The following is a 14,133-nucleotide window of genomic DNA, read 5'->3' on the forward strand; positions in this document are numbered from 1 at the left end:
AGAGAGTGATATTTTGAGTGAAGCTTGGCTAGAAGGAATATTAATGTTTGCAATGAACTAACACCCTTCACGGCATTTCCTGAAAAACATCACCATAATTTATCATTGTTCAGGCCAAAATATAGGAAAGCTAAAACTCAGTGTTTTTCAGAGTAAAAAAAATTGTTTGTGAAAGATAAAGATGTGCCCTGACTCTAGATACCCTGTGGGGAAAATAATTAATGAGTTGCATTCTATTAATTTAGGCTTATATCTGTGACTCAAACCACTGAACATCTAACATCTTGCATTTTGACTGTGAATTAAGTCTACATTAAAGTAACTTCAGTTAAAATTGTGGACGTGCTCCAGGCTAGCTCTGCTAAGAATACCTTGCACTGGGGAGTGAAACCATGCCTTTTAGAGTTTCTGTGACCTTATATTAATCCAAGGTAACTGTAGCAGAGCTTTTAGTTATAACTAGTCTGTCTGATTCTGAATTCTGCTGCAGTAATCAGCTAGTTTGAGCATGTCACTGTGTAAGGGAGGTGGTAGGTCTCAAAAGTGCCAAGACTGGGTGCAGGACCAAGTGTTGGCTCAAAAGACAAACTGTTAGGACTGGGCAAGAACAAAATGCTGGAGAAGCCATTAGTGTCGCACTAGCAGAAAATAGCTATCTGTAGAGCATTCTTGTTCATACCCAGCCTGTCTGATTTTCAGTTTCTGTCGGTAGAAATTGCAGCTCCAGGAAGACCAGATTACCTCTTTGTGTGACGTCAGAGAAGTACATTGGTAGCAGTGCAGTTTATACATAGTGGTGTATATAAGTGATACATTTTGTCATTGAGATGGAAGGGCTGATCATTCGATCTGCTATCTCTGATGCTCTGAGAAACTACTTTGCAGGTTGGGTTGATGTTACTTTGAATACATACACTGTATACGAATTCTGGATGCTAAGTTTAAGAATTCAAGTACTTGGCAGTGACATAGAGGTCAGTGCATGACACTGTGCAGAATTTGAGAATGACGGTATGAGCTGGACTCGGTGTATTTGGCCTGCTGACCAGTCATTGGTTCTTGCCAGAAATGGTGTGAGATGAATACTGATTTACTGTGCTCTTTTGTGCTACTGACAGAATATTGCTAGTACTAGGTATAAATCCTAAAGTAAATAAAATATATTTGTCCTTCTCTTCTACTGTATCAACTAGGTTTTCCATTGATCCTCAAGCATTTTCTTTTTGTATGGACTCTGGATCTGTTGAGAGTAGACCCCCTCTCTGATAGATGCTGCAGAAACAAACCCACTCCACATGACTTACCATCACACCAGTACACAAGGTACTGATTAGTGCAATGGACAAATTTATGTAAGAGTTATCCATCAAGACTGACTGAATGTAAAGACTCTCTCTCCCACCCAGCGTCTCAGAACTGCATATTATATGAAACTATAAGAGTATTTTGGAGAATTACCACTATAGACTTGTCCTGTTCTTGGACTTTTCAGTGAACATCTGTTTTGACCATTGACAGAACCAGGATGCTGGACTAAATGGTCTTCTGAGCTGATGCAGAGAAATCCATTTTTGCTTGCATGTTTACTTTTTTTTTTTTTTTTTGAGGAAAAATTAAATATTTTCTATGTCTTTCTTGACAGAGTTGATTGTTGCAATGAATGGGCACCAACTCTCAATCCTCCCTCAAATCCCCAGCATGCAGCTCTGGACTGCTGCCAAGGGCTGTAGAGAAAACACATTACTTTGTCTTCATGGTTGTTCTAGCAGAATGTGCACTGTCTGATGGAAAGTGGAACACGATCATGTTGCTTTCCAGTGAAAGGTATGTTTGTAAGGTCCTTATGTACTGCTAAGCATGTTTTTTCACCTTTCAGGATAAGTTTGCAGGTGGCAGTTTATGTATAGGGGGATTCTTCTCTCAACTGCATGCCAGTTGGTGCAGATCTAATAAAAAGAAATCTTTGTGGTTATCAAACTGTACGTAGCTACAACTTCATGAAGAATATGTCTACATTCCTGTGCATAGTATGAGGCAGGTAAAATACTGTGAAGTCATCTGAAGCCTTCCATGACTTATAACCAGCCTCCTAACTTTCCTATTTTCTATAGGTTGAATTACAATTCAAAAAGATAATATCCCTGTAAGATCAGGATCAGTTTGAAAATCCTGCTTGCGAGATGGCATATTCAGTTTCTCTGTATTTGTCTGAAATATCCCAGTTCACAACAGGTTAAATATGTGCTTATTTATCCTTAAAAATGGTATGCACTACTCACGCCTTATATTCACAATCAGAAGAATGGGTACAGGAACCTATGACTTCCTGCAGCAAATGCGTGAATACCTCAGGAGAGGATGTGGTATCTCCTACTGTTTTCTGGAATGTCTACATGTCTTAGACGTTGTCTTCTGTGGAAACCGAAGGATAAGTTTAACCAGGCAGTTAATGATAGTTCTAGGCATGCAGGAAAGATTCCTCTGTTAGAAGAAGAAAATAAATACTGAAACTGAAATATTTTGAGGGGAAGAAACAGATTTCAGTATGAGAGAAATTAGTAGAGTTTTGAAAGGAAAGATAAGGAGGCTGAGACGCATACCTCTGCTCTGCCTGGTCACACTCTCCCACTTTCCAAACTAATATTCTGATCAGCAAGTTGTTTATTGTACCTGTGGTTGGTTATGATGGGTTCAGAAAAAGTCTTGAATTTTATTCTACATTTAAAACAGCAAATTTTGAAATTTTGGTATTGAAAGCTTTCTTTTATCGGCCATTACCTGACACATCATACAATGTGAAGTTAATCTTTTACTGATTTAGTTTCCTTAGGATACTTGACTCTTGTTTAGGGTACTTGTGCCCTGTTTCCCTTACTGCATCTAGAATATTGTGCCCATGCCCAGAAGAGAGGTGAGGAGGACTTTTTTTCTTTTGTTCAATTGTCTCTGTCTTTGAAGTGTATTTTGCATAGCCTAAAGAATCACTGTCTATTAGTAGAACTGCTTAAAATAAGCCACCATAAGTGGGCTTTTCACCTTTTGACACCTGAAAGAAAGCTTTGATCATGAAGAGCGCCTAGGAGTTCCTAAGCAGAGAGAGTTTAGTTGTACTTGGGCCAGAGCTGTCTCCTTTCTCTCCTTAATTTTCTGTTTTATTTGTTTTTTTTCTTCATCATTTTTGTCTGCCTGACTAGCCATATAGAAAACACCATACACAGGATAGTAATGGGCTGAAGTAGGTAATACTTCTCTACTTGCCAATTTACAAATTTAAGAAAAGTTCTTATCTTGAATTTCTTAGAACATTTGCTTTCTATCCTTTGCAAACACAACTTTTCCCTTTTTCTGGAGTGAGAGGAGAGTAGAAATTTTGAGGACTGACTTCTTATCCTTTTTATTCCTTTCTCATGTAAGAGAGTTTGACTTTTCAGTGCTTCTACCTTCCTGTCCTGCTCCTTGCAAAAGAGTATAATTTTTCATTGTTAATGAATGTCAGTCCAGATCTCAAAGGAATGCAATTTCCTGGGCTCAGGAAGGAATCCAGAGGTTAGTCTCATAAATTCTATGTATTCTCTGCGGCTGCTCTGACTCTAAGCCAGCTTTGGCAGAAGAGTCATTTCATTTCGCACTCATATAGTAAAACACATTTCTTTTATAACCGCCTAGCCATCTGTTCAGGCTAAATCACTGTACATAGAGCCCTGACCTGAGTAATGCCTGTGCATGTCTCAACTGCTTTCCTGTTACTCTGTAGAATAAAGTTCTCCTTATGATGTGGCATTCTTGGAAGACGAGAGCCCCCCTCCTGCTACATGTGAAAAGTAGGGGATGATTTCTCTGTTGTTCAATGCATGAACTTAGCGCAAAGAGGTTCTAGATGGAAGGTGTCTTAGGATGCTATGGGCAGAAAAGCAGTTATCCTGGGAAGCAGAAGAATATCTGCCCCTCTGGCTGTGCAAAGTTCTATGTAGGAATAGTCAGGAATGCTTTTTTCTCTGTAAGATTTTTCTTTCTGTATTTTAGGCTTTCATTAAAGAAGTGTGAAAACTGAAAGCTTCCCTTTCTTATGTTTTCATTATTTTCATATCTCTGAAAGTGATAGTGTCAGGTCAAGTGTTTCCAAATAGACTTTTCAGTTGAAAAAGAAAATAAAAATAATAATAATAAAAATATCTGGTTTCTCAAAAGCCATTTATTATTTAAAAAAACATTTCACTGAAGAAAGAGATGTTTTGTTCAGCACAGTTTGCTTGCCTGGCAGTTCTGCAGCACCCTCAGACAGCTCTGACTTCTGCAGACCAACAGGCACAGGGTGTATTACTACTTTGTTCACTTCAGGGAAGAGCCACAGATCAAACCACTGCTGCTGCTGCCTCCAGGGTTTGATGTTTATTTCTCCTTTGTTCTCTTTTGTTCTATTCTCTTCCATTTTAGCCTATTTCACTCTGCTAGGTTTTCTGAACCTGCATTTCTTTCTTCTCTCATTTCTTTCGTTATAAAAATGCCAACTTCTGAGCTCTCATTGTGGATAAAGGTAATAAAAGGGAGTTCTGTATCTTGAAAATATCTGTATTACAGATTATTGTGATGAAGTACATCTGAGAGGAAGGGCAATACAACATATTTCAGTTAATACTGGAATGGACTGAGGACTTTGTAAGTCCATTGGCTGTCTGGATTGCTGCTGCAATCTGAATCTATTCTGGGAGTGGATTGTACCAGAGAAGGAAGAGGGGGTGGTGGTAGACATTTTAAACTTTCTGTATTATTCTTATAGAGGCAAGACTACATATGAGGAAGATATAAAGATGTTATTTGCTCCAAGGCTGAGGGGTTCACTCTGATCTTGTGAGGTCTCTTAAGTCCTCTTTGTGAAACAAGGGAGAAATGGCAGGCACAGTGCAAACTGTTGTTGCAGAGGTGGATTTTGTCCCCAAATAAAATGTGTGTCTGGAGGTGGGCTTTCAAAACAGAGAGATGCAAATGCTGCCATGGCAATAATTTCTGCAGGGAAATAGAACTACTTTCTTACCTTTATCACTAGCAAGTGTCTGTTTACATACGTGGATGAAGTTTGCTTGATATAGAGAGAGATTGTGTCCTTGCCAGCTGTGAATGTCCATTGTATCCTTGGTTTACTGCCATCCTGCAAAAAACATCAGCAAATCTTGAACATTAGTCTGGATTCATACAGGTTTTCTGACAGCTGAATATCTCCTGCTCTTGTAAAAAAGTTTTCCTTCTCTTTCTGAGGAAAACAGGCAGTATCAGTCTGCTGTATAGGGTTCTTATTTCAGCTCACCAGGTGTTGTCCTGAACACTATCTTCAGGATTTTGGACCATGAGACTATTGTGACACAAGATCTCACATCCTGGAAGCCTTCCAGACAAAATTAATGGCATTTTACCCAGATAGTAGATTAGTGCCAGAGTGATCAGAATCTTATGGAAATAAATGCTGAGTGAGTATGGAGACTTTTTTTTCTTCTTTCCACAGTCTAAAATCATGCTTTACCAGATAGATATGTAATCAGTAGTGGAGCAGTGGGAGCTTATGCATTGGTGGAAAACCCATTTCTCTGTGTAGTGATTATGTGCAGTAACTATTTACCATTGAAACTCTGTTCTGGCTGTTAAAGTCTACTCTGGAGTTTCACTGGTACATGGCCTTCAGCTGACCTTTTGTGCAAGAACATAGTTCATCCAAACCCAGCAGAAAGATCAAATAATTTCTCAGCTATGGAAGAGGATGGCTGTAAAAGAAAGAGTAATGAAAGATACAGGGGCATGCAAAGATCTGTAGAAGCAAATTTATATATATAGGAGTATACCAGTTTCATGTACGTGCTGATGACAGGAGTTTTTCTTCCCTGTATAGTCATCAAGATCTATCTACAGCTCCAGCACTCTGGAAATAGTGTCTCATTGATGCTGCATGCTTCATTAGTATCAGTTAGGGCTGATTGGAAAGGAAGGGAAAATAATGAACTCCATTCTATCAGATGGATACATCATATTAAAGATAAGATTTGATGTGAGATGATTTAATTCTTCTATTCCTTATTTAAATAGCATATTGTGTTTTTACAAAGCAGATATAGCAGTTAGCCATAAGAGCTGGAACTTACTTTAGGCTTTTAAGAGGGGGATCAGAAAGTGGATCTCCAGAGTAGAAGGCATTTTCAGTTGCAGAAACAATTGTTCTCCTGGATCTCAGGCCCATGCACTGCGCAGCTGCAGCATCTCTCCTGCACTGTGATGTTCCTTGTCAGATGGGTCTTTGCTAAGTTGCAGCGAAGTGTAAGTGATTGCTTCTCATGTGACCATAGTAAATGTCTCCCCTGACAAATTGCATTGTCAGGAATGTTGGAAAGAAATAAATTTGTGACACCTTCCTTATGTTCTGAAGGAACAAATGATTATTAAGGAAGGTCTATGTCTGTCATCACTGACTCACTGAGAGGGACGGTAACCACATGACTTTACATTTCATTTTATTTCTTGACTAAACTTTTTAAATGTATTGGTTATAAATTTGCCCAAAGCTTTGCACCACTACAGCAGTAATGATTATTATTACGATTGTCTCACAGAGATGGTTCAGCTGGCTGTGTATTTGCCTGAATGTTTTAGTAACTTAGTTTTAGTTTTATGTTCCTTAGTTTTAAGGAAGTATATAGTCCCCACTGTCACAAGTTTAAAGGTTCCATTCAAACAGTCAATGCAATACAACTGGCCTCCTCAAAAACAGGAATAGACAAGTATAAACTTCAGATGGTAGGTGGGAACCCTCATTCTGTTATGCCGAGTCCTGAAGAAAATATAACATATTGTAAACTGTAAACAAAGTCTAAATGCAGAATGCTTTGGTTTACTTCAGCATACAAGGATTAGAAGGGATAGTAATTTAGGTGTAAAATTGTGTTTGAGGCTTTGATAGTGATAAAGAAAGACTGGTGATTTGTCTCCAGTCGTTTGTTGAGGGGACCTTTCTGTTGTGCTTCCTTCTGTGGGCTTTCTTGGACATGTATCCTAGCTCAGAACTACCACCTACATATCTCAGGCTTTTCAAGCCTGCTAGCACCTGAAATTCTTTCCTTGCATGCGCATTTCAAGGTTTTATTCTAGGTCTGTCACTTCTGAAGTATCCCGGGAATGAATGTTGTTGGAAGCACGGACAGTTGAGCTGTGAATAAGGATCAGAAGAGTGTTAGCAAGTTACCCAGCTTGCTTTTCAATATGATTGCGGCTGTGCTAAGCTTTTTCCGGGTACTCCAAAGGGCAGTCACTGCAATGGAAGTCTTTTGTTTCAAGGGAGCATCGTACTCACTGTGACATACAGCTGTTGTGTTTCATTTGGCCAGATGGAACAACCTCCTTTAGATTCAGAATATAGCCAATTCGTAATACACTTTTTTTAAACATGAAAAATTCCACTGTAAATATACAAGCTCTACACTTGGGAACCTAGAGGGGAAAAATTCATCATCAATGTGCAAAACTGTGTAATCAGTTATAATAATTCTCCTTCCCAGATGTAAAGAATATGTCTTTTTTCACCACATACTGTCATATCTAAATGCTGGCTAAGTATGTGTTTTGCTTTCCAATGTGGATGATTCTCTTGGCAATAGGAGGACGTTCTGTAGCCTTTACTACAAAACCCTCCTCCTTTAAACTGTGGGTGTCATGACTTCTGCCAGTCTTCCTCTGGTCTCTACCTTGTCCTGTCCGTGGACAGCACAGCCATTAGCAGTGGAAGTGTCACCGAAGCACGTGGCCTGGTTGTCATAGGTAAGAGAGCTAAGGAAGGAAGATACAGGTCCACATACAAAGAAGAGCTCAGTTGCTCAGAACATGTTCACTTTCATACCAGGGAGACGTACTGTCCTCCTGGTGTAGAGGTCGTATTGGTCACTGTGGAGAAGTAAAACACATAAGTCACAAGATGGCAGCATAATCTCACTAGTCAGGGTCACAGAATAGGAGGGCTCAGGTCGTTCATTCCCCTGCTCAGCCTTCTTTTTTGAAGAAACTGGAAGTCCAGTGCCTAGCTGTTTCTTCCCAGGGCCTAAATTATCATCTATGTAGATGAAAATCTTGTTATGTCACTTTTTAAACCAACGTCCTGAATTTAAATTCAGCTGCACTTTGATAGTGTTGAAGTGGACTGTCCATCTGGCATTCAGTACTGAACAAAAAATTATATCAGCATGTTGTCTAATGAGTACAAAAAGCAACATTTATGGAAAATAACTTTGCAAAGCCTCTGCAACCAAAAGTTATGTTTGTTAGGCTTTTTCTTTCTTCCTGCTCTTGAGAGCAATGCATTCTGAACCCTGCCCCAAATACACACTTTTTAGTGAGCATTATATACATTTTTGGCAGCAATGAGTGAAGAGTTGATTTTATGTATTTCTCTGATTATGGTATATATAAGTATTGAATTTTCATCTGTCTTACTGTCTGCATTTGTCTCTCTCTTTCAAAAAAGATATCTGCCCATTCTTACTGTTCTTCATGAGTTGTACCTTTTGAATGTGCAGTACTTGATTTGGAAAATATGAGCTGTACTAGGGAGGGATGATTCATCACATCAATCACCATATTATATAATGCAGAATGATAACTTCCACTGAGAACATTTCTAGCAGCAATGTTCCCACTTGTGAATTTAAATGTTCTCCTGGGGTCTCTCTATAAAATTAAATGAGGTACTTGTAATTACTTGGAACACAAACAGACCATGGGAGCAAGGCAGGAATCTGTCCCATTTCAAATTAATTTCATTTTCTTATGGTGTTACTGCAAAATTAAGCCATAGGGTAGGCACACCTTCCAGGTGCACTTTTATGGAGCACGGAATTATAGTTCTATCATTAGTTTGTATCTATCAAGTGAAAGTGAAATTTTGGCACGTATGCAAATTGTGCTGATGGATATTTACTTTCTGAACTTACCGGTGCATTTTCTGACGACATTTTTGTAAACTTTTGAATACATGCTGAAATCCAGAATGGCTTTGTTTTGTGTATTTGTTCAGCTGAAGGTTGTTCTATCTGAGTTTACTCTTACCAGTCAATATGCGGTTGCATCTGAGCATCCCTAAATCTAAATTTAATTAAAAGAAAGAAAAATAAGGGAAGTCTACACAGCCCTTTCCATTAACGTGTAGTTTCTGGGCTAAGCAGTTGGCCACATGGTGTCACTGTGTCCTAAGGCAGCAAAACCCCTCGGACTGAAGCCTTTAGTAATTCTAGGTTTTCAAAGTATCCCAACTATGTCACGTTATTTAAAGGAGATGCTTCATAAAATCGACAAAATCTCAGAAGCTTTTCTATAGACATACTTCAGGAAAATATTTTATACCAAGTGTCTGTTTCCTGGCTCCTTTTGTCTTCCTGGAAGGTATCAGAAATGTTCTTGCCCACAGGCTTTTGTTCTCTTTTTTTTTGTTCTCTTTTTTTTTGTTTTCTGTAAGTCTCCATTTTGGAGCACGCCTATATGGAAAACTTTTTCTTAAATTGATGCAAGTGTGAGATTTAAAAATTCATTGATGCTGGATTCATCCCGCATTTTAGTCACAATCCTCTTCTCCTTCTGTCTATGTATATGTGAATGCAGAAGATCTTTGGCTCTTCTGACCAGAGGAAACTTGGCCTTATGGTACTGAGAGCAATAGAAACTGCAGATCCTGAGGCCCACAGAATGCTATTTAGTGCACACTAGTCCTGACAAATGCTTTGCACAGCACACCTACTCAAGAGATCTGTGCCAAAGCTGATACATTGCGTGTTTAGAAAGTTTCATAACGTACAGCTATAGCAACAACTGAGTGAAGTGCTTGCTGTGGAGGAACGGTTTGAGCTTTAGCTGAGAAGATGATACATGGCTCAAGGTGTATTGAAAGACCACAAAATCTTGTGTAGCACAACTATTGGTGTGTACTGCTTCTTCTGTAAAACCGTGAGGAAGCCTAGAACAGCAGGCCTTACACTAACCGCCTCACAGTTTGTGTAGCCAAGATTAAGACTCCATGGAGGGGAGAAGTAACCAACTCTGGCAGTGACTCACCACTTATGTAGAATGCAGGGTGCTTTTATATTGCTTGAACATTAGGTAGACGCTGCTTTTCCAAAATCGGCTGTTGTGCCTTCTATGAAACTTACTCTCTGTGTAGCTGCTGAGAACTGTGTATGTACCTCAGTGGTAGTTTCAGTACCAACTTTGTACAAGGGTCCTGGAGTTCAGCTGTAACCTGTTTTGAGGCTGGTTTATCTGTCATTATCTTATCTTCAATTTAAATACACAGTCAAGCCTACTTAAAGTCATTAGGTCTGTGAAGTGTGGTTTTATGAGTAATTCTGGTGCCTCAATATGAATTGTAATGCATTGGTATGAATTGAGGAAATGGCTATAGAGAAGATTCATACATTTTTAATGTAATTAAAGACAAGTCTAACAAAAATGCCATTTAATTAAAAGCTTACATTTGTCTTAGTGGAATCCTGTGAAGGGAAATAGTATGCTATTTGTGTATTATTGGAAATAACTGTGTTAACCGAGGCTTGAATGGGACATGAGACTAAATGCTAAACAAAATCTGGACGATCAGATCTCACAGGCTAGAGCTGATCAGAGATAAATTGTATTTCCTCTTCTTACTTGCACTGTAACAACAGCTTAGTAGCATGCAGTGTTTTGGCCTGTGATTCCTCTCCTTCCCCCCTCTCCACTGCTTTTCTAATTATCTGAACAGAAATAATTCCTCCGTGGCCTCTGTGCTGGTGGTAATCCTTAGGATAGGAGCTTCTGCTCGATATGGTTCATCCTGTGGAAGAAAAGCCTGAAGCACAGAGTAGCATGGAATGGTAATGCAGAGAAGCAGGAGGTCATCTTGGGAGTAAATCTGGCACACTGTCAAAACAATTTGTCCTTGTTCTATGAATCTTGGAAACTGCTGACCTCATTATTGAGACACAAAAGGACTCTTGGTAGTGTGTGAGGGAGTCCTATCTTAACTACTGTAATTATCCTAATGGCACTGCTGCCATACTGGTACACCAACTGTAAACAGGAAAAGCTGAAACCCAGTGACAGATGAAATGCAAGTGAAGGGCTAGTGTCTGTATAGTAGAGATATGAATAAAATAATAGACACTGGCTCAGGAACTCTCTTTACAATGTTTGCTGAGGGAAGAAAGGTGTGAGGAAGGGGAAGGGAATGTGTTTCCTACCCTCATGGTATTATGAACCCAACTCTCTGGAAGCAAGGCTTATTCTGAGATAGCTTTTGTGTCTTGTCACATGCCATGTATTTCTTGGGCAGCTCTGTTACTCCGTATTTGTTGAAGAGTTCTGTATGAGGGCATTCAGATTCTGACATTGTTAGACTAAGAGATAGACTCCTTGAAATAATGGGAACAGCTTGTCTCTTTGTGTGAGCCTTTTTTATAAAGCACATAGGCTTTCACTGCCTGCAGATATCAGCCAACATTACACTCCTAATATATGCTGAGATGTAAAGGAAGGCTTCTGCATGGAAGAAGGAGGGATTTTTAAAGCTGTGGCCTGATATCATTATTTAATATGACCTGTACCATGTATACATTTCTCTCTGTACCTCCTGAATTCCTACTGTCTGATTGAGCTATACATAAAAGCCAGTCATCCACGTTTGGTTTAAAATTAGAGATCATGTAGGAGGGAAATGTGGTGTGGAGGCTGAGGCAAGCCAGGGGTCACGGTATGAAAGGAAGGTGTAGGAGGAAAAATACATAGTTTAGCTATAAGACAGATTTGAAGAGTCAGAAATAGAATTTATTGTCACTTTTGATACTGTGGTACTGAGAAATGTCAAAAGAGAAGTGAGCCCCGTTTTGTTAAAAGCAACAAAATTCCCAGATGAGCTGTTGCTCAGAAAAAAACCCTGCAATCTACATAGATTACAGGAACACCAACGCAAACACCAACACACATGAGAAAGTAGAAGGGAAAGGACAAGAGTTAAACAGCAATTAAGCCTACGAATAAAATACCTTGTGTTGGGTTTTTAGTGGGGGACACAAAGGGGAGGCTGAAGTAATGATTTGAATATATTTCTTTGTTGTGCTCTGCTTCATCAAACACTTCAACACCTGAACTGGCAAGTGAATTGTAACTGAGAGTTGCCCTGTTCATATTGGTTATAGTGTTCCTGAGAAGAACATGTGCAAATATCTAAGAAGGTCAAAGCTTTTGACTTTTTGAATTAAGAGGTAATGACTAAATGGACAGTAGAAAAGCTGGTAATGTATAACCTGAGAAACTACTGATGAGCTTCTGGTAGCAGCAGATCAGGAAGATGTCTCTGAATCTTTTCAGCACTTCTTTTTCCAGCTGCAGATGACTTTGAGCTTTCTGTATTTTGCTGTAGGTTGTTTTTTGACTCACAGAGTTCCTCTGCTCCCCTGAATAATCTCGAGTGGTGAGGGACTGTTGTAAGTGATGGGAATTGTACTCGTGCATGGCATCATGCAGGTAGCAGTAAAAATGCAGAGATGCTCTGTCATCAGTATGGTTTATGTTAAATACTGTCTTGACACAGACTGGCCACATAATGGTGATGATTACATATGTGAGGAGGAAGGAAGTGAATCCTAGAATGATCACAGCCAAAACTAAAATTAAGAAATCAAATACATGTTTCTGACTCTAGAAACTGAAGTGGGATGGCATGGGTTCCCTGGTACAGTTCTTCATCCAAAATGTTAGGTATAAAAGGAGTAGTTAATGGACAGCTATAAAATTCTGCTCATATTTAGAAAAGCATCAAATAGTTTTACAGCTTTATTTCTTGATTTTGCAATGGATACTGCAGTGTGTTCTGTTTAGGTTATTAATATAGACTTTATAATACAGGAGCATATTGAATGAAAATTAAACTGCCTTGGTCACTACTTCTTACAGACTTTGCCTGGTGCCTGAGTGAAACTACTAATTAAGTTTGTGACTCCCAGGTTATTCCCCATAGACTTGAAGGTTGTTTGGCTGAGGACAAGTGAACAACCTTTAGCTGCATCTGTAATAATGTATTACAAGCATTAATTCAATTTGATTCAGAGCCACGTAAGTCAGGACAATGTTCTATTTGGTGCTCTCCAGACCATCTGTAAAATGATGTCTCCTGTGATACAGAAGCTTAGTAGGAATACACTGAGTTTCTCAGAACATCAGCAACACTAGTATGCAATGTGTGCATTCATAAACTGAAGTTGTCTGAAAAGGGTGTTTTCAAATGTTAACTTTGGATTCTTCATATTCTGTAATGGTAATTTCTCTTTGCATTTCTAGTTCATCTTTTTTCCACATTGCTCCAGTTTCACAGATACCAGGTGAACTGATCGTTGCTAATTTCATTTAACTGTACGAATTGCATGTTAGCTTGCCTAGGATGTGTGGAGAATTTATGACAGGGTCAAAGAGTATTTAAATGGAGAAAAAGGGAGCATTACCATTTAAATTCTCACTTCCTCTCTCCTCTTTTTCCTGTAAGCAGAGCACAAAGCTGTTGCACAATACATTCAGTGCTCCACATATCTGTCCAAACTGTCAGCTGTTTGTGTATCAAGTCTGAGGAGGAGGAAGAAATAGGATTTGCTAACAACAGCCAGGTGCTTTCCATTCACAGTTTTAGCATGCGTGAGGAAGTGATACTTGATTAATAGACCCAATCGTAAATTTTCTGATGCAACACTTACTCTTTTGAAAATGTTGATTGGGTTTTGCATTGCTTGGTTGTCTGGTTCTCTAGCTTCATGGGAACCTGCTTGGAAAGTTGCCATGCTTTCGTAAATCTTGTAAACCCACCTGGCCTGTTCCACTGGCTGCCCACCATTCTGTGATGCCATGACACTGCTAGCTTCTCCCAATTACCAGGACCTACCCTCTAGGCTGGTCAGCAATTGAATGAGCTGCCCATTTGAAGCCCTTCAACTATTGGCCAATTCCTTTACTTCCAGCTAGTTAGATCCCGTAGCACCAAAAATTCTAGCCTACCCATATGGTAGTGAAATAGCTATGTAGGCAAAGCCCTGTCATGAGAAATGAGGCATCAGCCCAGGAATATTTCAGAATCTTTTATTTATTTTACTT

The 14,133-nt window shown here is 39.2% G+C and overlaps 1 protein-coding gene across 2 annotated transcripts in view; it reads left to right on the plus strand.

Moving 5' to 3' along the window:
• The first annotated feature begins 1,646 nt into the window (after positions 1 to 1,646).
• The window catches only part of PLA2G4B (phospholipase A2 group IVB), a 45,396-nt gene continuing 32,909 nt past the window's right edge, over positions 1,647 to 14,133 (plus strand). For both annotated transcript variants that reach the window (XM_085224822.1, XM_085224823.1), the window contains exon 1: positions 1,647 to 1,824. The gene's annotated coding sequence lies outside the window, so the exon portion shown is untranslated. The remainder of the gene's footprint in view (positions 1,825 to 14,133) is intronic.

Source organism: Meleagris gallopavo, chromosome 5 (genome assembly GCF_905368555.1).
Source record: "Meleagris gallopavo chromosome 5, MGAL_WU_HG_1.1, whole genome shotgun sequence".
Taxonomy (NCBI): Eukaryota; Metazoa; Chordata; class Aves; order Galliformes; family Phasianidae; genus Meleagris; species Meleagris gallopavo.